Consider the following 22,902-nt stretch of genomic DNA (forward strand, 5'->3'; position numbering starts at 1 on the left):
TATATGGTAAAAATTAAAACAATTTTGACTTGAGATGGTCCGAACCCTAAAATCGGTTTCGCGTTTATATTATACTGTAGTTCTTGTTGTTATTCTCTTTGTTATATACTGTTGATGTTTTGTTTTATTTACTTTCGTCTCAACTTTTGAACAATAAAAATGTCATTTTGCGACCTTTTGATACTAGTGATAATAAATCGAATAGTTGTGGTAAATATTTTTAGGCATTTTGTAATGTGTTAGTTTATGATCGTTTTGCCGATCAAATTTTAAGAGAGTATCAATTCCTTAACACGTGTTATTTTTGACCTGAATATATTTTAAACCTGAATTATAATTTTTAATTACAATGTTCGTTAAAAAATGTCATTAATATTTGCTTAATAAAAAAAATACGGTACCGTTTTTTAAGATAAAAATTCAAGGTTCAATTGAATTTTTGACATTAACGAGTCACTTATTTTGGGTATTATGTCACTTATATTAAATATCAATTTAGAAAATACTATCTCATATGCTCAAATATTGAAAAGAAGAAGAAAATAAACTTATTCACTAATTTAAAATTATTTGAACTTAAATTTTTAACGAAACATTTCGTTATATTTACTGTAATGTAAGTTCAATAAGTCTTAAATACAATAATTTAATTAGATATAATAGATACCGCGAATTAATCCAATTATAATTCATGCCAATGACGAATCCAGTTCTGAAGAGATGGATAGTGATGCTAAATAGGTAAGTATTTTTGGACGTAACAAAATGTGGGTGCAAAATTATGAATATCTAGTTAACACTTATATTTGATTTCGATAAGCCCAAAAAATTTAATTGTCAGTTTCATTTTAATGAAAATTCATTGTTCAGCGGGAATTTTTGAGGTTATCGAAACAAATATCAGCGGCAATTTTTTTAATACGCAATATTTTATACCTGTGTTACAACAAACCACCCACCTTTTTGGCAAAATTTTTAATAATTAAAAAAAAAACTGTGTAAAAAATATGTATCATTAAATCTAACCATGACTTTTGCGTGACTTGATAAATGTGTTTGTTGGTTGTAAAATAACATTTTTACTATATATATATATATATTAAGCCAGAGAAACAAACATTATATGCACGCCAATGCCTTATAAAGAAAACGCCGCGTGCTAAACGTTTTTAGTTTTTATACTTGTCCAAGTAACTTCACCTAAACTATACTTATTCACCATCAAAAGCACCTAAGCTAAAAAGAGCAAAAAAATATTTTTTATACTGTGGAAATAAGCAGAATGAAGTGGGAAAATTAATTTATTTCTTAATTCACTGACGAGATAAATATGTCTTACTCAAGCCAAAAGGACAACGATATTTTTTTTTCAATAGTCAGAGGTCATTTAACATATTTAAATCAATGTTGAGATCGCACCTAAGCTGGAAAGATCACTGTTGAGATAAACGCGTTATCACCTCCAAGTGGAAAACAATTATTTCTTCATTGAAAATCACTGTCAAAAAATATAATTTTACGTAGAATCTAAAAATGTAACAATATATAGGGTGTCCTTTTTAAAATAACATAGTTACCGTCGTCTGCCTGTGATACCTAAACTAAATGTCAACTATTCCGTTTAAATGGCACAACCTATGCATTTTTATTATACAGGGTGTTTTTCTTTAATATTCCGGCAAAATTCAAGGGCGTATTCCTTGGACAAGGTCAAGCAAAAAAGTTCCTATGAACATATGTCCTAAACGTCTTAGGTTCTACACTATAGGGTGGTAAAGTTGAAAGAAAAAAAAACTTACTTTTTTCGATAAATTTGATATCCCTATAGATATTTTTCTGAAAATTGGTACACAGTTTCTAAGCATACATAGCGTTTTTTTTATATACAATTTAAATTGTTATATTCGCTATGGGCGTTTTTGCAGGAATTGAAGTGGATATTTTTTTAAGAGAAAAGAGTACGCCATTGGTTTTTTTTTGCAATACAAAATATTGTTCAATTCTTTTAGAGCATATCTAATCCCTAGATAATTCTACGTCTGATGCACGGTCTTCGCATAAAAAAATACAAAAGGTAATTTATTTCTTTCGACTTTACTACTCTGTAGTGTAAAATCTAAGACGTTTAGGATATATGTTCATAATTTTTTTTTTGCTTGATCTTGTCCCCTGAATATTTCGCAATATTAAAAAAACACCCTGTATATCCAAATTCTACAATGTCGACTGAAAAAATAATTTATTTTTCGATCGACAAGCAGTGGAATCAGTGTCGAGACAAATATGTTATCGTAGTAATATAAATTTATTAAGATAAATTATCGGAAATTTATGGAAAGCCTAAAAAGTGACTAAAAAAATACATCACTCGGAAGGCTTCGAATAAAATGAGAATATTTAAATCATATTAATTAGCCCAGTTTTTTTTTTTTTTTTTCGAAAATTGCGAGTAACGCTAGTGCTACAAAGGTGTCTGAGAATATTTTTCTTTGCTTTATTAAGTTTTGCATATTGGGTTGGTATTAAAGATTTTACCTAAGGTGAACAGCATTACAACTAGCTAAAACTCACTTTTCTAGAATTTTCTTTTTATTTCTCGTGGGCCAAAATCATGAAAAACTTGTTTTCCAAAGAAAGCATTAAGAATTTTACGTTTTTTATTATAGCAATTGAGTCTCTCTTTAAAGGCAAATTAAAAGGTATTTAAAATGTTTTTTGAAATATGAACCGAAAAGAAGTTAGTCACCTTTATTTTTTTTTGACCGGGAAATTTGAAACATTTTATAAGTTGGCCGAATCCAAAATTTTTTTTTGACATGTATCAATCATGGAGTTGCAATAATAAAAACTGCCTGGAACTTACTAGTGATTCTTGTTCAGGCATTTAGCGACATTTGAAATGTTTAGTCCAGGCATTTTAAGTTTCGTCCGGATTTTTTTGTCGTGACTTTTTAAATATCTTCCAGGCATCTGATGTCAAAATGCAGAAACTAAGCTTAGAAGTAAATAGATGAAAAAAATGAAATTTTCATTCAATGGAAGCCTTCAGTTTTTTTTCCAAGTTTTTAAAGTCATTCTTGTCCAGGCATTTAGCGACATTTTAATCCAGGCATTTTAAGTCCAGGATTTTTGTCGTGACTTTTATAGTCAATATTATACCTTACACGCATTTAAACGAAGAAATTAGCCTTGGAGGTAATTTAATTAAAAAAAACATTGTAGGACTATTAAAAAAAATATTTAAAAAAAAATATTTTAAGAATATTAAAAAAACTCATTTAAAAAAATGATTTTTTTCAATTCTTAAACTAAATTCCAATTTTAGTCCAGGCATTTTAGGTTTCTTCCAGGATTTTCGTCGTGACTTTTATAGTCAATATTATATCTTCCAGGCATTTAAACAAAGAAATTAGCCTTGGAGGTAATTTAATTAAAAAAACATTGTAGCACTATTAAAAAAGCTCATTTAAAAAAAAATAATTTTTTTCAATTCTTAAGCAAAATTCCAATTTTAGTCCAGGCATTTTAGGTTTCTTTCAGGATTTTTGTCGTGACTTTTATAGTCAATATTATATCTTCCAGGCATTTAAACGAAGAAATTATCCTTGGAGGTAATTTAATTAAAAAAAACATTGTAGGACTATTAAAAAAGCTCATTTAAAAAAAAATAATTTTTTTCAATTCTTAAGCAAAATTCCAATTTTAGTCCAGGCATTTTAGGTTTCTTCCAGGATTTTTGTCGTGACTTTTATAGTCAATATTATATCTTCCAGGCATTTAAACGAAGAAATTAGCCTTGGAGGTAATTTAATTAAAAAAAACATTGTAGGACTATTAAAAAAGCTCATTTAAAAAAAAATCAATTTTTTTCAATTCTTAAGCAAAATTCCAATTTTAGTCCAGGCATTTTAGGTTTCTTCCAGGATTTTTGTCGTGACTTTTATAGTCAATATTATATCTTCCAGGCATTTAAACGAAGAAATTAGCCTTGGAGGTAATTTCATTAAAAAAAAAATGTTGTAGGAATATTAAAAAAGCTCATTTAAAAAAAAATCAATTTTCTTAATTCTTTAGCTAAATTCCAATTTTAGCTAATTTCCATTTTAGGTTTCTTTCAGGATTTTTGACGTGACTTTTATAGTCAATATTATATCTTCCAGGCATTTAAACGAAGAAATTAGCCTTGGAGGTAATTTAATTAAAAAAAATATTGTAGGACTATTAAAAAAGCTCGTTTAAAAAAAAACAATTTTTTCAATTCTTAAGCAAAATTCCAATTTTAGTCCAGGCATTTTAGGTTTCTTCCAGGATTTTTGTCGTGACTTTTATAGTCAATATTATATCTTCCAGACATTTAAACGAAAAAATTAGCCTTGGAGGTAATTTAATTAAAAATAACATTGTAGGACTATTAAAAAAGCTCATTTAAAAAAAAATAATTTTTTTCAATTCTTAAGCAAAATTCCAATTTTAGTCCAGGCATTTTAGGTTTCTTCCAGGATTTTTGGCGTGACTTTTATAGTCAATATTGTACCTTCCAGGTATTTAAACGAAGAAATTAACCTTGGAAGTAATTTCATTAAAATAACATTGTAAGAATATTAAAAAAGCTCATTTAAAAAAAAGATCAATTTTTTTAATTCTTAAGCTAAATTCCTATTTTAATCCAGGCAATTGAAGTAATTTTATATTTTTTCCAGGTTTTTGAAGTGATTCTTGTTCCAGGCTTTTAAGCATAAAACATTCAAAAAATTTGGTAATTTTTAGTTTTTTTCACTTATATCTTCCAAGGATTTTGACGTCAAAATGAAAAAAAAATAATTTTGGAAGTTTTTGAGAATAAAATGCTCATTAAAAATTGCATTTATTTTTTATTTTTTCAACAAAATTCCAATTTTATTCCAGCCATTTGAACTCAATTGTTTATTTCAGGTTTTTTTTCGTCTTTCAAGCATTGACATTAAAGGAGGAAATTAAACTTAAAAAAATTTGTTTTTAAAATCAAATGATCATGTTTCTGGAATGAAGAAAGGCTGGAGAAATTGGGCATTTTATTTCTTTCCTATATTTCAAAGTTATATTCATTAGTTCTTTTTTTTAAGTTTCAAAGTTGTTTTTCACTTTTAATTTATTTCAAAGATTTTTGTTTAAACTTGTATTTAGAGATATGATTTTTTTACTCGTTTTTCTGTCATCTTCAAGGCCTTTTGAACATTTTTTGAAAACAATTCTTAATTAGTTGCAAAAAACTTTCGAAAAAATGACACAAATAGAGAACTTGCTTCGATTTGATGCCTTGCATCAAGCCTTGCAGTCAAGTGATTTTAAAATATAAATGTAAATAAGAAAAAAAAAGAACATCACATGCAATTCTTTTGACGGCTGACGTCCGACTTGTCATACAAATTTCCCGTTAAGGCAAGTTATTGGCATTAAATAAAAAACTGAAATAATTAATCGAATTTTGACGAAAAAAAAAATTGAAGGTTGTCGAGGTCCAAAGACACACTGCGACGAGCAATAGCCACAGGACATTGATTTTTTTTAAGAGGACAGGTGTTGGAGCCGCGATACACCTGGTAATATGCCGGCTGGAACGACCATACCCAGTGGCGTTTCGGTCGGATTACACCGCGCAGGACCCGCATTACTTATTATATAGAATTAAAACTTAAAACTGAAACATTGGAACGGCTTAATATGTCATAAGGTGGACGAAAGATATCTTGTTATGTTATGGTTTTCTCGCACTATTATTATCTCATGTAAAACCCTTTTTCTAGGCATTTAAAGTACTTTAGTCGTCCATTCGCTCAAAGAGACCTAGATTCTAAAACCTAAAAGGGACCGGATTTAAAGCATTTATTAATTAAAAAAAGTTCATTTATGAATACTTTTTATAAAAGGCTTATTAAATATGCATTATCAACAAAAAATTTAGGAAATAAAGTCCAAATTTTAGGTAATATACAAATTGCTCCTCTAAGCCTTCAAGATAAAGCTGGACTAGATCAATTGTGAGGATTATCACTTACTGCAAAAACTTGCATGATCATAATTATTTTTTACTTTCACAAAAACGAAGTAGGACAGATAATAGTACTGGGAGCTTAAATGTTAAAAGAAGTAGCGAAAGAGAAATCAATGAAACCAGACTTCAAAATTTAACACCGAGAAAGAAAAGCTATATAACATGAAAAGGATTCAAAAAAACAAATTATGTAAATTGAAAAGCAGTAAAAATGGCACTTGAATTGTCAGAAAAGGGAAGAGTTTTGGTTATCGAAAGGAGTCAATTCCCAATCCAAAAAATTGGAAACCCTGAAAAGTTGCTTTAAATCCCTGAAAAATATGAAAAATGCCTCCAAGAAAATAAAAATGACTTTAAGAGAGTGAAAAATTGATCTGAAAACAAATTAGAAGCCTTGAAAAGTTGCTTCAAATCCCTGAAAAATATCAAAAATGCTACGAATAAATTAAAAATGACTTTAAGGGATTGAAAATAACAAATTACTTCAAGGGCTTCAAAAACATGAAAAATTACTTTTGAAAAAAAATTTGTAGCTTTGAAAAGTTGCTATAAAATCCTGGAAAATAAAAAAAATGCTATGAATAAAATAAAAATGACTTTAAGGGTTCAAAAAAACATAAAAAATTGCCCTTAAAATACTAAAAGTTGCTTCAAATCCTTGGAAAATTGAGAAAAATGCCTTGACTAAAATGAAGATGACTTCAAGGGATTGGAAAATAACAAATTACTTCAAGGGTTTCAAAAACGTGAAAAATCACTTGTGAAAAAAAATTTGTAGCCTTGAAAAGTTGCTTCAAATTCAAGAAAATATGAAAAGTGCCTTGAATCAAATAAAAATGCCTTTAAGGCCTTGGAACATATTAAAATTTACTGTGAAAAAAAATTGGAAACCTTGAAAAGTTGCTTCAAATCCCTGGAAAATTAAGAAAAATGCCTCGACTAAAATAAAAATGACTTCAAGGGATTGGAAAACCACAAATTACTTTGGAAAAAAATCGGAAGCCTTGAAAAGTTGCTTCAAATCCCTGAAAAATATCAAAATTGTTACGAATAAATTAAAAATGACTTTAAAGAATTGAAAAACATGAAAAATTGCTTTAAAAAAAAATTGGAAATCCTAAATGTCACTTCAAATCGCTGGAAAATTGAGAAAAATTCCTCGGCTAAAATAAAGATGACTTCAAGGGATTAGAAAATAAAAAAATTACTTCAAGGGCTTCAAAAACATGAGAAATTACTTTTGAAAAAAAATTTGTAGCCTTGAAAAGTTGCTTTAAAATCCTGGAAAAGAAGAAACATGCTATGAATAAAATAAAAATGACTTAAAGGTTCAAAAAACATGAAAAATTGGCCTTAAAAAAATTGAAAATACTAAAAGTTGCTTCAAATCCCTGGAAAAAAAAATGCCTTGACTAAAATGAAGACGACTTCAAGGGATTGGAAAATAATAAATTCAAGGGTTTCAAAAACATGAAAAATCACTTGTGAAAAAAAATTTGTAGCCTTGAAAAGTTGCTTCAAATTCAGAAAAATATGAAAAGTGTCTTGAATCAAATAAAAATGCCTTTAAGGCCTTGGAAAATATTAAAATTTACTTTGAAAAAAAATTGGAAACCTTGAAAAGTTGCTTCAAATCCCTGGAAAATTGAGAAAAATGCCTTGACTTCAAGGGATTGGAAAATAACAAATTACTTCAAGGGTTTCAAAAACGTGAAAAATCACTTGTGAAAAAAAAATTGTAGCTTTGAAAAGTTGCTTCAAATTCAAGAAAATATGAAAAGTGCCTTGAATCAAATAAAAATGCCTTTAAGGCCTTGGAAAATATTAAAATTTACTGTGAAAAAAAATTGGAAACCTTGAAAAGTTGCTTCAAATCCCTGAAAAAATGAGAAAAATGCCTCGACTAAAATAAAGATGACTTCAAGGGATTGAAAAACCACAAATTACTTTGGAAAAAAATCGGAAGCCTTGAAAAGTTGCTTCAAATCCCTGAAAAATATCAAAAATGTTACGAATAAATTAAAAATGACTTTAAGGAATTGAAAAACATGAAAAATTGCTCTAAAAAAAATTGGAAATCCTAAATGTCACTTCAAGTCGCTGGAAAATTGAGAAAAATTTCTCGACTAAAATAAAGATGACTTCAAGGGATTAGAAAATAACAAATTACTTCAAGAGCTTCAAAAACATGAAAAATTACTTTTGAAAGAAAATTTGTCGCCTTGAAAAGTTGCTTTAAAATCCTGGAAAATAAGAAAAATGCTCTGAATAAAATAAAAATGACTTTAAGGGTTCAAAAAACATGAAAAATTGTCCTTAAAAAAAATTGGAAGCCTTGGAAAAATGCTTCAACTCCCTGGAAAATTGAGAAAAATGCCTCGACTAAAATAAAGATGACTTCAAGGGATTGGAAAATAAATTAATTCAAGGGTTTCAAAAACATGAAAAATCACTTGTGAAAAAAAATTTGTAGCCTTGAAGAGTTGCTTCAAATTCAGGAAAATATGAAAAGTGTTTTGAATCAAATAAAAATACCTTTAAGGCCTTGGAAAATATTAAAATTTACTATGAAAAAAAAAATTGGAAACTTCGAAAAGTTGCTTCAAATCCCTGAAAAATTGAGAAAAATGCCTCGACTAAAATAAAAATGACTTCAAGGGATTGGAAAACCACAAATTACTTTGGAAAAAAATTGGAAGCCTTGAAAAGTTGCTTCAAATCCCTGAAAAATATCAAAAATGTTACGAATAAATTAAAAATGACTTTAAGGAATTGAAAAACATGAAAAATTGCTCTAAAAAAAAATTGGAAATCCTAAATGTCACTTCAAGTCGCTGGAAAATTGAGAAAAATTTCTCGACTAAAATAAAGATGACTTCAAGGGATTAGAAAATAACAAATTACTTCAAGAGCTTCAAAAACATGAAAAATTACTTTTGAAAGTAAATTTGTCGCCTTGAAAAGTTGCTTTAAAATCCTGGAAAATAAGAAAAATGCTCTGAATAAAATAAAAATGACTTTAAGGGTTCAAAAAACATGAAAAATTGTCCTTAAAAAAAATTGGAAGCCTTGGAAAAATGCTTCAACTCCCTGGAAAATTGAGAAAAATGCCTCGACTAAAATAAAGATGACTTCAAGGGATTGGAAAATAAATTAATTCAAGGGTTTCAAAAACGTGAAAAATCACTTGTGAAAAAAAAATCAAATAAAAAATGCCTTTAAGGCCTTGGAAAATATTAAAATTTACTATGAAAAAAAATTGGAAACCTCGAAAAGTTGCTTCAAATCCCTGAAAAATTGAGAAAAATGCCTCGACTAAGATAAAAATGACTTCAAGGGATTTGAAAACCACAAATTACTTTGGAAAAAAAATAGAAGGTCTGAAAAGTTGCTTCGTATCCTTGAAAAATATAAAAAATGCCTCCAAGAAAATAAAAATGACTTTAAGAGAGTAAAAAAACATAAAAAATTACTCCGAAAAAAAATTGAAAGCCTTGAAAAAATGCTTCAACTTCCTGGAAAATTGAGAAAAATGCCTCGACTAAAATAAAAACGACTTCAAGGGATTGGAAAATAACAAATTACTTCAAGGGTTTCAAAAATATGAAAAATCACTTGTGAAAAAAAATTCGTAGCCTTTTTAAACTGATAACCGTATTGTTAATTGTAAAATAAAATAAAATTCTATTTAAATATTCTTCTCCTCACTTTTCAGTTAACGCATCAACTTCTGTAATTCTGCGAATAACTTCAAATATCGCGCAATAGAGCAGGTTTAAATTTCCCGCCACACGCCACTCAAGATGGTCGTGCCCGTCCTTGTCAACGTCTATTTGTGTTCTGTGGATTCAGGTCACATTAAGCACATATTTGAGTATGTCTTTTGAATTAATAAATTATTTTGAGACCTAGGCTTTGTGTATGTAATTTGGGAATATTTTCTTAAAAGTGGAGAAATCAGCCTTGGAAATAGAAAAAAAATGCCCATATTTAGCATCGATTTATACAAGGAGTGATAATTTTACTTTAATAGAACTTTAGTTTCACTCAATTATTTTCATTAATCATCATAAATCATGTTATCCCTTATAGAGTGATGAATAATTCTATTTTCCAGGTACTACTTCTAACGCATTTTCATTGCCAATAAAATAAACCCCAATAGTATTAAAAATAAATAAGATTGACTGGTTATATCAAATATATACGGCATTCGCCAAAACAATGTTGGCTTACGATTATAGACAGTATAATATATAACATGACAATGGATATACACGCGCTAACTAAATTTAACCCGGTGTGCCAAATTATGGGCGAATAGTAGCCAAAACCCAAAATCACCTGTTGTAAAAGCCCTGGTTACCCAATTGCTTCAAATGGGTCAAGTTGAGAATAGACGTAACAAATTCCGAAAATAAATTTTAATCATTGTAGTGGTGGTTCTATGAGGTTTATGACAACATAAAACGAGTTACTGCTGCAGTTTTGCACCCACTGCAAGTTATGACTAGAGAAGGTTAAATGGCTTAAAATTTATTGGCATATACGACTTACTACGTCGTACATCCGGATTTGCATATTATGCGAAAATATTGAACATTGATGGTAGTAAATTTTGTGAAAAGGCACTATTGGAAAGGGATCGGAGAAGAAAGTTGCTTAAACATATATTATGTTTAATTTCCTGTATGTTGATTAAAGTCGCATATATGTATGTACTTGATGGTCGGTATGTTGGTATGCAAATTATTAAAGTTTTATTTTTGGTCAGGAAATTTGTTGCAGAGAAAAAATTAAACCAATTTGTTAAATTATTATTAATAATCGACAAATATTATTTATATACTACTATAAGTTGGTTTCTGAGTAATTCACAATTGGTTTTTGAATGTTTTTTTATCTTTTTACAAAACAACGTCTTAAACAACCAGTAATTTGGTTTTTGAATGAGTCACAGTTGGGGATACGTTCAATTTTTTCCAAAAAAAAACCCTGACCTATTTTGGTAAACATCCAAATCAACCCATCGACATGGTACTTTTTTATAGTTACTTTTTTCCAACTAATTTAATTGTAAAATTAAATTTTTATTCCTGGTCGTCAGTTTTTCAAAAAATCAAAGTAAACCCATCGACATACAACTCATTTTTAGCAATTTTTTTAGAAATAATTCAATGGTAAAATTAGATATTTATTCCAGGCCGTCGGTATTCCTAATATACCGTTTTGAATAAGTCACAGTTCGTTTTCGAGTTATTTCTGATTACAATTTTTTTTTACATTTTTTTTTTCAAAAATTTGAATTTTGTTCTGACTTTACCTTCTTGATTTACCTTCTGTGCTTTTAATAAGTGCGACAAGGAAATGATGTTTAGGTTAAGTCTAGTTTTAATTTATGGTTTACCTCTGACAGGATTATTCTGGAACCGGGATGCTGTTTCTGGATTACCGAGACTATCCATGGACAAACCGGAGTGTCCTGATACAGTTATGGTCAACTTATACTTTTAGTTTATTTTTTTTTAGTTTATTTAATGTAGCTTTTTACTAAATAAAGATATTATTTATTGAGTATTTCTTTATCCTACACCTGAGTTCTTAATTAAATCCATTAAAAAAAAAATTCCAATATCTTGTAGCTTGGTCTTAGCTAAGTATTTTTTAAATTGAAATAAATATTTAAGAATAATATATTTGAGAATTTTTGTTTATTGTTTTTTACGTTGGTTTTAGAGTATTGTTAAAAAAATTATAATTTTTTTTATTCAAAAAATACTTAAAAACCATAGGATGTTGTATAATTCTTTTTCTAATTTTATATATATTCTTTTAATTCTATTTTTTTTTAATTTCTTGCCAACTTTTCTTTCAAAAAGTCTTTTTGAGTTTCAAAAAAAATATGTTAAAAATTTTTGTTCATTGTTTTACAAGTTTGCTTTGGAGTATTTTTTGATTCATACATTGGCTCTTAATAAATTCTTTCCAAAAAAATTAAAAAAAAATTTCAATCCCCTCCTGTAAGTTGATGTTTGAGTATAAAAAATTTAAAATTTTTGTTTATTGCTTTATAGGTTGGCTTTAATTTTTTCAACAAATTTATTGTATTTTTTTAATATTTTCAAAATATTTTTTTCCAAGCTGGTTTGCATGCTTTCCAACGTCCTGTATTTTGAATAAATCAAATAAGGTTTTTGAATAGTTTTTGAATTTACATAAAAATTTCATTTAAAAAGTACAAAAATTTGTTCCAAAAAAGAATTTTTTTCCATTGACAGTTAAGTGAGCCCTAGTTGATTTTTGAGTATTCTTCAATTAAAAAAAAATTATTTATTATTATTACTTTGCAAATTACTTTTTGAGTATTTTTTGTTTAATTTTCCTGAACAAAATTTTTAGACAATGTTTCTACAGTGCATTTTTTTTATCTCAGGTCATAGGGTTTTACGTGTAATATTTTAAACCCCATGTTAGAACCTGTTCTATTTAATCGATAGGATTGAAACTTAGAACAAGTGAAGTTTAAGTTAACAGACTTTAAAAAATCCCATTATTTTGCAAAAAAATTTGCGAGAAACCTATTTAAAATACGTTTTTCTGATGAAAAAGTTGGCTTTTTCTGCACCTCGTAACCTTCATTACCTTTACACTTCAAAGCAGGTAGACTGACAAGTAAATATCTGACAGTGACACAAAATAATTTTTAAATTGCTCCATTGAAATTGTTCAAAAACTCTTTAAAATGTCGATTTACACTACGGAGGAACGTATTGAGATGGTTTCAAACTACATTAGAGGAATGTCAAGAAGTGGTAGATAATTTTGCCGTGTCTTATCCTAACCGTCCCGTCCCGTCTAGATCAACTGTACAACGGTTTCATGAAAAATTTATTACGATTGGATGCATCGCCAGTTCTCACTTAAAACGAAAAAGAACCGAAACTGTAGTAGACGAAGAATTTAAAATGGAGGTATGCTTGCCCGTTGAAGAAAATCCAACAAATAGTCTTACTCAGTTTGCTGAAGTTACCAGAAAAAGTAGGAGTAGTTGCTATAAGGCAATCAAAAAAGAAAAATACAAATCTTTTAAAGTTAGAAATGTTCAAGAACTCTTGCCTAATGATTATTTTCTTAGAATGCAGTTTTGTGAACACTGGATGGAACGAATTACAACCCCACAATTACAAACAAAATACTATTTTCAGATGAAAGTACTTTCTGTACAAATGGTACAGTCAACAAACAAAATACTCGAATATGGGCGTGAGAAAATCCTCACGTCATCCAGGAAACGCATACCCAAACAAGACAGAAACTCAACGTGTGGTCAGGAATTCTTGGAGATCGAATAATTGGACCATTTTTCATAGAGGGTAGCCTGAATACTGCAAAATATTTAGAATTACTTCAGGTGCAGGTCATTCCCGCATTAGGAAACTCTGTTCAAAATGGCAGGATAATTTTTCAACATGATGGAGCCCCCGCTCATAGTGCAGCGACTGTTACCGAGTTTTTGAATGCCACGTTCCCAGGACGCTGGATTGGACGTTTTGGGCGCCCCGATCTTTCGCCTTTAGATAACTTTTATTAGGGCTATCTATCATCGAAAGTGTTTGATATTGTTAGAGGCAGGTCCAACAATATCGAAGAACTTCGTAATAGAATTATCGAGGCTTCGCGTACCATTACTCCCCGGCAGCTCCTAAATGTTAAAAGACATTTCTACAACTGTCTGGGCTTTTGTTTGGCTCAATTTGGAGGTAACTTTGAACAATTTATTTGAAAGGTTTTATTTGTTTATTGTTGATTTTTGAAAATATATTTCTGAGATTTTGAGGAAATTATTTTGTGTCACTGTCAGATATTTACTTGTCAGTCTACCTGCTTTGAAGTGTAAAGGTAATGAAGGTTACGAGGTGCAGAAAAAGCAAACTTTTTCATCAGAAAAACGTATTTTAAATAGGTTTCTCGCAAATTTTTTTGAAAAATAATGGGATTTTTTAAAGTCTGTTAACTTAAACTTCACTTGTTCCAAGTTTCAATCCTATTGATTAAATAGAACAGGTTCTGACATGGGGTTGAAAATTTTACACGTAAAACCCTATGACCCGAGATAAAAAAAATGCACTGTATAACACAGAAATGTTTTTTTTTTAATTTTTTTTTCCAAAAAATTTTTTTTTTAACACCCTGTAATTGAAATTAAAATATATTTAAAAATTTTGGTTTATTGTTTTATAGGTTAGGGTCAGAGTATCTTTTTCAATTTTTCCAAAAAAATTCTATGATGAGTATTTTTTGATTCTTATTAATTAACTCTAAATTTTTTTTCCAACCAATGTAGCTTGGTTTTTGAGTGAAAATAAAATATAAATTCTTGTTTATTGTTTTACAGGTTGGCTCCTTTATTTTTTTCTTTTAACTTTTTTTTTCAAAAAAATCTGATTTTTTTCCATGTTGGTTTTTGAGTATTAACATGAAAAAAATTTCTAAAAAAAACGTTTTTTTTAAGCAAAGTTTGTTTTTGAGTTTTTCTTTTGAATATTTCAAATTGATCTTTATTAACCTGCAAGTTGGCTTTGGAAATTATTTGGAATTTTCCAATCCAAAAAAAAAAAATTCCAACATCCTATAAGTTGGATCACAGTAATCACAGTATGAGTAAGTCACAATTAATTTTTGAGTTTTTTTTAAATTTTTCTACAAATTTAGTTCCTTTTGAATACAAAATTTGTTCCAAAAAAAAGCGGTTTGCTTCGGAGCATTTTAAATTTTTTTTAATTTAGAATTTTATGCCAACTTTTTTTGATTCTGCATGCGTTGGCTCTGAATCATTTTTTTCCAAAAAAATAGGTAAAAAAAAAAAATTTCCCCTGTTTTTTTTTAGCATTAAAATGAAAAAAAATGTTAAAAAAACCTTTATTTTTTAAAAATGTTTAAAATTTTATTATCATGCAAGTTGCCTTTCGGGCTTTTTTTTTAAATGCTTTTTCAACATCTTGTTACTTGCATTTTGAATAAGTCAGTTAGATTTTGAGTATTTTTAATTTTTTCTTTTTTTGACTACACAAATTTGTTTCAAAAAAATCCTTGAAGAATGTTTTTCCATTGAAAGTTAAGTGAGTCATTTGGCTTTTGAGTACTTTTTTATAAAAAAAAATTATTTTCTATTTTTTTGACCTTTTTTTATTAGAAAGTTGCTTTTTAGCATTTTTTTTTAATCCCGACAAAAATCCTTAGGAAATATTTTTCCACACCTCAAAAGTTATTTTTTAATTTTTTTTTTCATTTTTGTAATTTTTTTTATCATTGCGTAAGTTAACTTTTGAGTATTTTTTAAATTTTTCCACAAAAAAAAATCTTTTCCATTACCCTATACAACATTTTTTTTAATATAAAAAAAAATTCAACACTCGACAAGTCGGTTATTGAGTACTTCTAAATCTCAACAGTCACAGTTATACATCATTTCACTCACTTGGAATATTGCATTATTATCACAAGAGTGCATATGTGGCTGACTGAGAGAGGGATGATTTTGCGTCATAAAATATTCTTTTTACCAACCCTTGAATTCGACCGACAGCGATTTGCTTCAAACACATTAAAAAAGAAAACATATAAATCGAGACGTTGTCCAAAAGTTAATTGGGCATAAATGAATTTGGCAAAAATAACGGCGCCTTACGTCGGAAAAAGCAAAATAATGCCAACCAATTTTTAACCCGCTGGCATTTACGGCTATTAAGCCACATCAAAAAAAAAAATAAGCGAGAGAATAAAACACACAAGGCAGTAAAGCTCAAAGCTCTCTCTCGAGATCGTCCTGTCAGTCCAGGTTTAAATTTAAACATACCAAAATAATGTTTGTATCCATTTCAAGGTTAAGACCGATGTCTCCTTTGCCGCTGTTGTATAAATATTGTTGAGCACAGTTGAACATTCCTAGTTAAGCACTTGAACACTCTCATAACACTAAGAAACTTGATAATGTCACGCGCGAGCACTAAATTAAATAGAGAAGAAACTTCCACGACGTCACTACGCACAAAAGCGGAAAAAGTCGCGAGGAGGCAAGATTACTTTTTTCCCTCCCGATGGAAATTCCCGAAACAATTTTCATTCGTACGGTTTCCCTTGTAACTAACATTTTCTGTTTACAAAAGAGAGCGAGAGCGAGAGAGAGGGAGAGAGGCCGCGAGTGAGAGTTTGGAGCGTTTTATATTTAGCGAATTAGAAGCACGCACTCAGTTTCGACCTCTTCTAAGTAAGATATAAATACACCAGCCAGCCTGTTTAATGTATTATTTGTTTGGTTTCATTCAAATTCAACTTGGTCAGGCCCAGGTGTTAAGTGGGGAAATCGCCTAAATATTTTACTTAAAACTCGGAAAAGTCTCAATAGTCTTCTTGTTGCCACTACGATTTAATACCGCACGTGTTACTCCAGATATCAGGTAACTTATCTTAAGTTAACCGCATTTCCTGAATAAATATACACTATTGAGAACATTGTGCTAGAAATGTCTTCATTTATTTTGAGGAGGTAGAAGGTTTGACTTATGTATAATTGGCACCAGCCCTAATAAATCATCAAATAATTCATAGAATATATAGTGAGAAAAAACTCTCCGAAGAACCAATCAATGCTTTTAGTACTCTCTGAATGAACCACGAATTTTTCACAGTTTACTCTTACAAATACAATAAACAAATTTTTATTATTTTTGGGAAAATTTTCTCGAAATTTTGAGAATTTTCTTAAAGGAGTTATTTTCTTAATAATTCAATGTAAAATTGCATTGCTTTTACCTCAAGTACTTTTTGAATCAGAGGTAATTTTGCCCATCAAGGTCCAAGAGCCTACTTTTATATTTTCTTACATGTCAAACGCCTGGGAGACATTACCAAATTTATGGAATACATAATTCCTAAAAATTATGTTCAACTCCTGAAAGGGATAAAAATGACGTTAAATGACTGGAACATCTAAAGAATTATTCTTAAAGCGTGAGCAAATATTTCCAATTTAGAAAGGACTACAAAAGTTACATCAATTGCCTGAAAAAACATGGAAAATCATCCCAAAAAATATGAAAGGCATATAAAAAATGCAATGCCAAGAAGACATACAAAATGACGGACAAATCGTCAAACCAATACGTCTAGAAAATTAATTTCCTGAAAGACGTAAATGAATTACGTCAAATAATTAAAAATTAGTTCCAATATTTGGAAGAATTTTTGTGCACGTATGAGAGTATACACGGAACACGTAAGCTTTAAAAGCTTCAATTACGCGTACAAACTTTTCCAATCCCTAGAAATATAAAATTTCCATAAAATGCCTGAAATACATGGAAAATCACCCAAAAAACTAAAGAAAATCAAGTGCCGAAAAATTATTTCCAATGGAACTACAAAATAAATTCCAATAAAAAATTAATAAAAAATATATTTAAAAGCCTAAAATTAGTTCTATGAACGTAAAAATTACGTCGAATGCCTAAAATAGGTTACAAATTATCTCCAATTCCTAGGTTACAAAAAAATCACGTCAAATGCCTGAAATAACACGAAAAATGACTTAAAATGCCTTAAAAATAAAAAAAAAATTCTTGGAACCTTAAAATTACTGGAAGGTATAAGAAAATATTCGAAAAAAATGTAATTCCTGGAAGACAATAAGAAATTACGTCAAATGCCTGAAATAAATTAAACATTACTTTAGATGCCTTAAAAATATGAACAAATATGTCCAATTTCTAAAAGACCCAAATTTACTCAATTACAAGAAACAAATTAAATTAAAAAAATATTTAAAATCCTAAAATTAGTTCTATGAGCGTAAAAATTACGTCGAATGCCTGGAATAATACGAAAAATTACTTTAAATGCCTAAAAATTATTCCCAATTAAATAAATTGCGAAACATTAATTAAAAAACATAAACAATTAAATTAAAAAAAATAAATCTAAAAATCTGAAATTAATTCTAAAATTACGCCGATTGCCTGGAATACGCGACAGATTATTTTTAATTCCCGGATAAAACATAGTGACGTCAAATGCATGGAATAAAACAGAAAATTACTTTGTGTGTATGTGTGTGTGTGTGTGAGTACGTTTCATATTTCTGACAAAAACCAACTAACCAGAATAAAAGAAAATTACTCTAAATGCCTAAAAAAATGAACAATTAATTCAAGGATTAATATATACTCCAAAAACCTGGAAAGCGTAAAAAATCCAATTCCTGGCACTCACAAAAAAATTACGTCAAATGGCTGGAATAAAACGAGAAATTCTTACGAATGCCTAAAATTTACTTCCAATTCAATTGAATTAGACTAATATTCAAAAGTCTAAAATTGTTTATATGAGCGTAAAAATTACGTCGAATGCCTGGAATAACCAAAAAATGATTTCCAATTCTTGGATAGCAAAATAGTTGCGTCAAATGCCTAGAATAAAACGAAAAAATACACGCAAATAAGTGTTGACCTCAAAACATTTGCATGGTGAAGAACAGCCTGTACTTCACAAACAAAAATCAAATTGCTTGTCCCAGAAATATTATTCATAGAATGTTTGTTAGGAAACAGAACTGCAACTGTCGTTAGAAAATTTCAAGGACATTGTACTATTGGCCTTTTCCTATCCAACACTCTTTAAATCACCTTTATATCTGCAACAGGAAAAGAGTTACAGTCAATTGTGTTACGAAACAATTAGAACTGCAACTGTCGGGTCCGATTTTCCGGAATTTCTTAAAAAGTAATAATTTCTCATGGAAATTTCTAGGACGTAAAAGGTACTCTTGGTCTTTTCCTATCTAAAACTCATTAAATTAGCTTGATATCTGCAATAGGAAAATAATTACAGTCAATTTTGTTACGAAACAATTAGAACTGCAACTGTCGAGTCCGATTTCCGGGTATTTCTCAAAAAGTAATAATTTCTCATGGAAATTTCAAGCACACAAAAGGACTCTTGGTCTTTTCCTACCCAACATTCTTCAAATTACCTTTATATCTGCAACAGGAAAAGAGTTACAGTCAAGTGTGTTACGAAACAATTGGAACTGCAACTGTCGGGTCCAATTTTCCGGAATTTCTTAAAAAATAATAATTCCTCATGGAAATTTTAAGGATGTAAAAGGTACTCTTGGTCTTTTCCTATCTAAAACTCATTAAATTAGCTTGATATCTGCAATAGGAAAATAATTACAGTCAATTTTGTTACGAAACAATTAGAACTGCAACTGTCGAGTCCGATTTCCGGGTATTTCTCAAAAATTAATCATTTCGCAAAGAAGTTTCAAGAACATGAAAGCTACTCTTGGTCTTTTCCTACCTAACACTCTTTAAATCATCTTTATGTCTGCAATAGGAATAGAGTTACAGTCAATTTTGTTACAAATTATTTCGAACTGCAACTGTCGAGTGCAATTCCCGGAAATTTCTAAAAAACTAATAATTTCTCAAGGAAATTTCAAGAACATAAAAGGTACTCTTGATCTATTTCTACCCAACACTCTTTAAATCACCTTCATATCTGCAATAGGAAAAGAGATACAGTCAATTTTGTTACGAAACAATTCGAATTGCAACTGTCGGGTCTGATTTTCGGGAATTTCTCAAAAACTAGTCATTTCGCAAGAAAAATTCAAGAGCATAAAAGTTGCTTTAGCCCTTTCCAACCCACCACTCTTTAAATCACCTTTATATCTGTAATAGGAAAAGAGTTACAGGCAATTGTGTTACGAAACAATTAGAACTGCAAGTGTCGGGTCCGATTTCCGGGAATTTCTCAAAATCTAATAATTTCTCAAGGAAATTTCAAGAACATTAAAGGTACTCTTGGCATTTTCCCACCCAACAATCATTAAATCACCTTCATATCTGCAATAAGAAAAGAGTTACAGTCAATTTTGTTACAGAACAATTAGAAATGCAACTGTCCGGTCCGATTTCCGGGAATTTCTCTAAAATTAATCATGTCGCAAAAAAATTTCAAGAACATGAAAGTTGCTTTAGCCTTTTCCAACCCACCACTCTTTAAATCACCTTCATATCTGCATTAGGAAAAGAGATACAGTAAATTTTGTTACAAAACAATTAGAACTGCAACTGTTCGGTCCGATTTCCGGGAATTTCTCAAAAACTAATCATGTCGCAAAAAAATTTCAAGAACATGAAAGTTACTTTAGCCTTTTCCAACCCACCACTCTTTAAATCACCTTCATATCTGCAATAGGAAAAGAGTTACAGTCAATTTTGTTACAAAACAATTAGAACTGCAACTGTCGGGTCCGATTTCCGGGAATTTCTCAAAAACTAATAATTTCTCAAGGAAATTTTAAAAACATAAAAGGTACTTTGCGTCTATTCCTACCCAACACTCTTTAAATCACCTTCATATCTGCAATAGGAAAAGAGATACAGTCAATTTTGTTACGAAACAATTCGAACTGCAACTGTCGGGTCTGATTTTCGGGAATTTCTCAAAAACTAGTCATTTCGCAAGAAAAATTCAAGAGCATAAAAGTTACTTTAGCCCTTTCCAACCCACCACTCTTTAAATCACCTTTATATCTGTAATAGGAAAAGAGTTACAGTCAATTGTGTTACGAAACAATTAGAACTGCAAGTGTCGGGTCCGATTTCCGGGAATTTCTCAAAATCTAATAATTTCTCAAGGAAATTTCAAGGACATTAAAGGTACTCTTGGCATTTTCCCACCCAACAATCATTAAATCACCTTCATATCTGCAATAGGAAAAGAGTTACAGTCAATTTTGTTACAGAACAATTAGAAATGCAACTGTCCGGTCCGATTTCCGGGAATTTCTCTAAAATCAATCATGTCGCAAAAAAATTTCAAGAACATGAAAGTTACTTTAGCCTTTTCCAACCCACCATTCTTTAAATCACCTTCATATCTGCAATAGGAAAAAAGATACAGTCAATTTTGTTACGAAACAATTCGAACTGCAAGTGTCGGGTCCGATTTATGGGAATTTCTCAAAAATTAATCATGTCGCAAAAAAATTTCAAGAACATGAAAGTTACTTTAGCCTTTTCCAACCCACCACTCTTTAAATCACCTTCATATCTGCAATAGGAAAAGAGTTACAGTTAATTTTGTTACGAAACTATTAAAACTGCAACTGTCGGGTCCTATTTCCAGGAACTTCTCAAAAACTAATAATTTCTCAAGGAAATTTTAAAAACATAAAAGGTACTTTGCGTCTATTCCTACCCAACACTCTTTAAATCACCTTCATATCTGCAATAGGAAAAAAGTTACAGTTAATTTTGTTACGAAACTATTAAAACTGCAACTGTCGGGTCCTATTTCCAGGAACTTCTCAAAAACTAATAATTTCTCAAGGAAATTTCAAGAACATAAAAGGTACTCTTAGTCTATTTCTACCCAACACTCTTTAAATCACCTTCATACCTGCAATAGTAAAACAGTTACAGTCAATCATTCAATGAATGTTACTAAAATAGTTGTCCATTGTTAAAAACTGAACATGTTTGTCCAGACTGGAAACCAAAACGGGAAAGCCGTTATCTGACGCCTCTGGTCTCGAGTGTTCAGGCTATGAACTTTCAAGAGCCCAGAGGGGGCTATTAATCGATATCCTATTTTAGTAGTTCAACCAGGAGTGGACTTTTATTATAAGTGCATTATCTTTGGTAAAAATAAGACCTCTTGACTGGATTTTATGGCAAACAAACTCTGGTCTTGTGATATCAAAGATGCGTATTGCAGATGCCTTTTTAGTCAACTCACTTAGCTAAATTGTAACACCTTATAATATAAGAAACAACCCTGGACAGTTTTTTTTATAACTAAAACGCTCATAGTTATAAAATTCTTTGTAGACACTGCGGGCTATTAAGGAGAGTTATTTTTATCGATGTGCACCGATATAAAGGTCAGACGCACCCTTTAAAAAAGGGCAGGTTCAAACAAATACGGGTGGAAAAAAGGGTTAGTTTATAAAAAAAAAACACTTTCCCCATGCTAACCTAAATAACATATGGTCCGTGTTTCCGTTGTATTTTTTCCTTGTATTAGGTCATACAATGTACGTCGTTTCCTAAAAAAATATTGGCGCTTTTCCATGAGTCTCTTCTTGGGGGTCTTATTGTTCCCGCTAATACATTGTTCTAGTTTCATCTTAAGAAGGGCGTTTTAAAGGAAATAAAACTCTACGAGCTGAAAGCTTAAAGATTGTATAGAAAAATTGGTTTTAGGACAGGTACGGACTTGGGAATAGTAAGTAAAAATTTTATAGGGAGAATATTTTAAATCAGTCATAACGTAACTTAATTTTAAAATAAAAATTTTGAGTTAATTGTGTTTTAGGCTTTTTTCATGAAAAACTTCGGCTAAACGTTTTTGTGACGCCTATATGGTACGCGCGGCCTACAAAGCTAATTTAGGTCACTAACATGACGCAGTGATGGAAAATTTTTTCGGGACTTTCAGGAGTAATTTATTCATGAATTTCACGTAAGTAATAGTCATTCTTGTTGCAGGCTTTTAGGTGCATTTTTTATTTTGTTCCAAGCAATTCATGATTTGGAAATCATTTTCAGGCATTTGTAAGTAATCTCTCGTTTTATTCCAGGCATTTGACGTAATTTTTTATGTCCTCCAGGAATTAAATTTTTTTACGCATTCCAGGTTTTTGGAGTATTTTTTTATACCTTTCAGTAATTTTGAATTTCCAAGAATTTTTTATTTTTTATTTTTTTAGGCATTTAATGTTATTTTTAGTGTTATTCCAGGCATTTGACGTAATTTTTACGCTCATAAAACTAATTTTAGAATTTTAATTAACTTTTTTAGGT

General features: G+C 29.8%; 1 protein-coding gene across 1 annotated transcript in view; it reads right to left on the minus strand.

Annotated features, from left to right (window-relative positions):
• LOC126749163 (neurogenic locus protein delta) overlaps nucleotides 1-16,083 on the minus strand; it is a 179,175-nt gene extending 163,092 nt beyond the window's left edge. The window contains exon 1 of the mRNA XM_050458847.1: nucleotides 15,888-16,083. The gene's annotated coding sequence lies outside the window, so the exon portion shown is untranslated. The remainder of the gene's footprint in view (nucleotides 1-15,887) is intronic.
• Between the last annotated feature and the right edge of the window lie 6,819 nt (nucleotides 16,084-22,902).

Source organism: Anthonomus grandis, chromosome 22 (genome assembly GCF_022605725.1).
Source record: "Anthonomus grandis grandis chromosome 22, icAntGran1.3, whole genome shotgun sequence".
Classification (NCBI taxonomy): domain Eukaryota; kingdom Metazoa; phylum Arthropoda; class Insecta; order Coleoptera; family Curculionidae; genus Anthonomus; species Anthonomus grandis.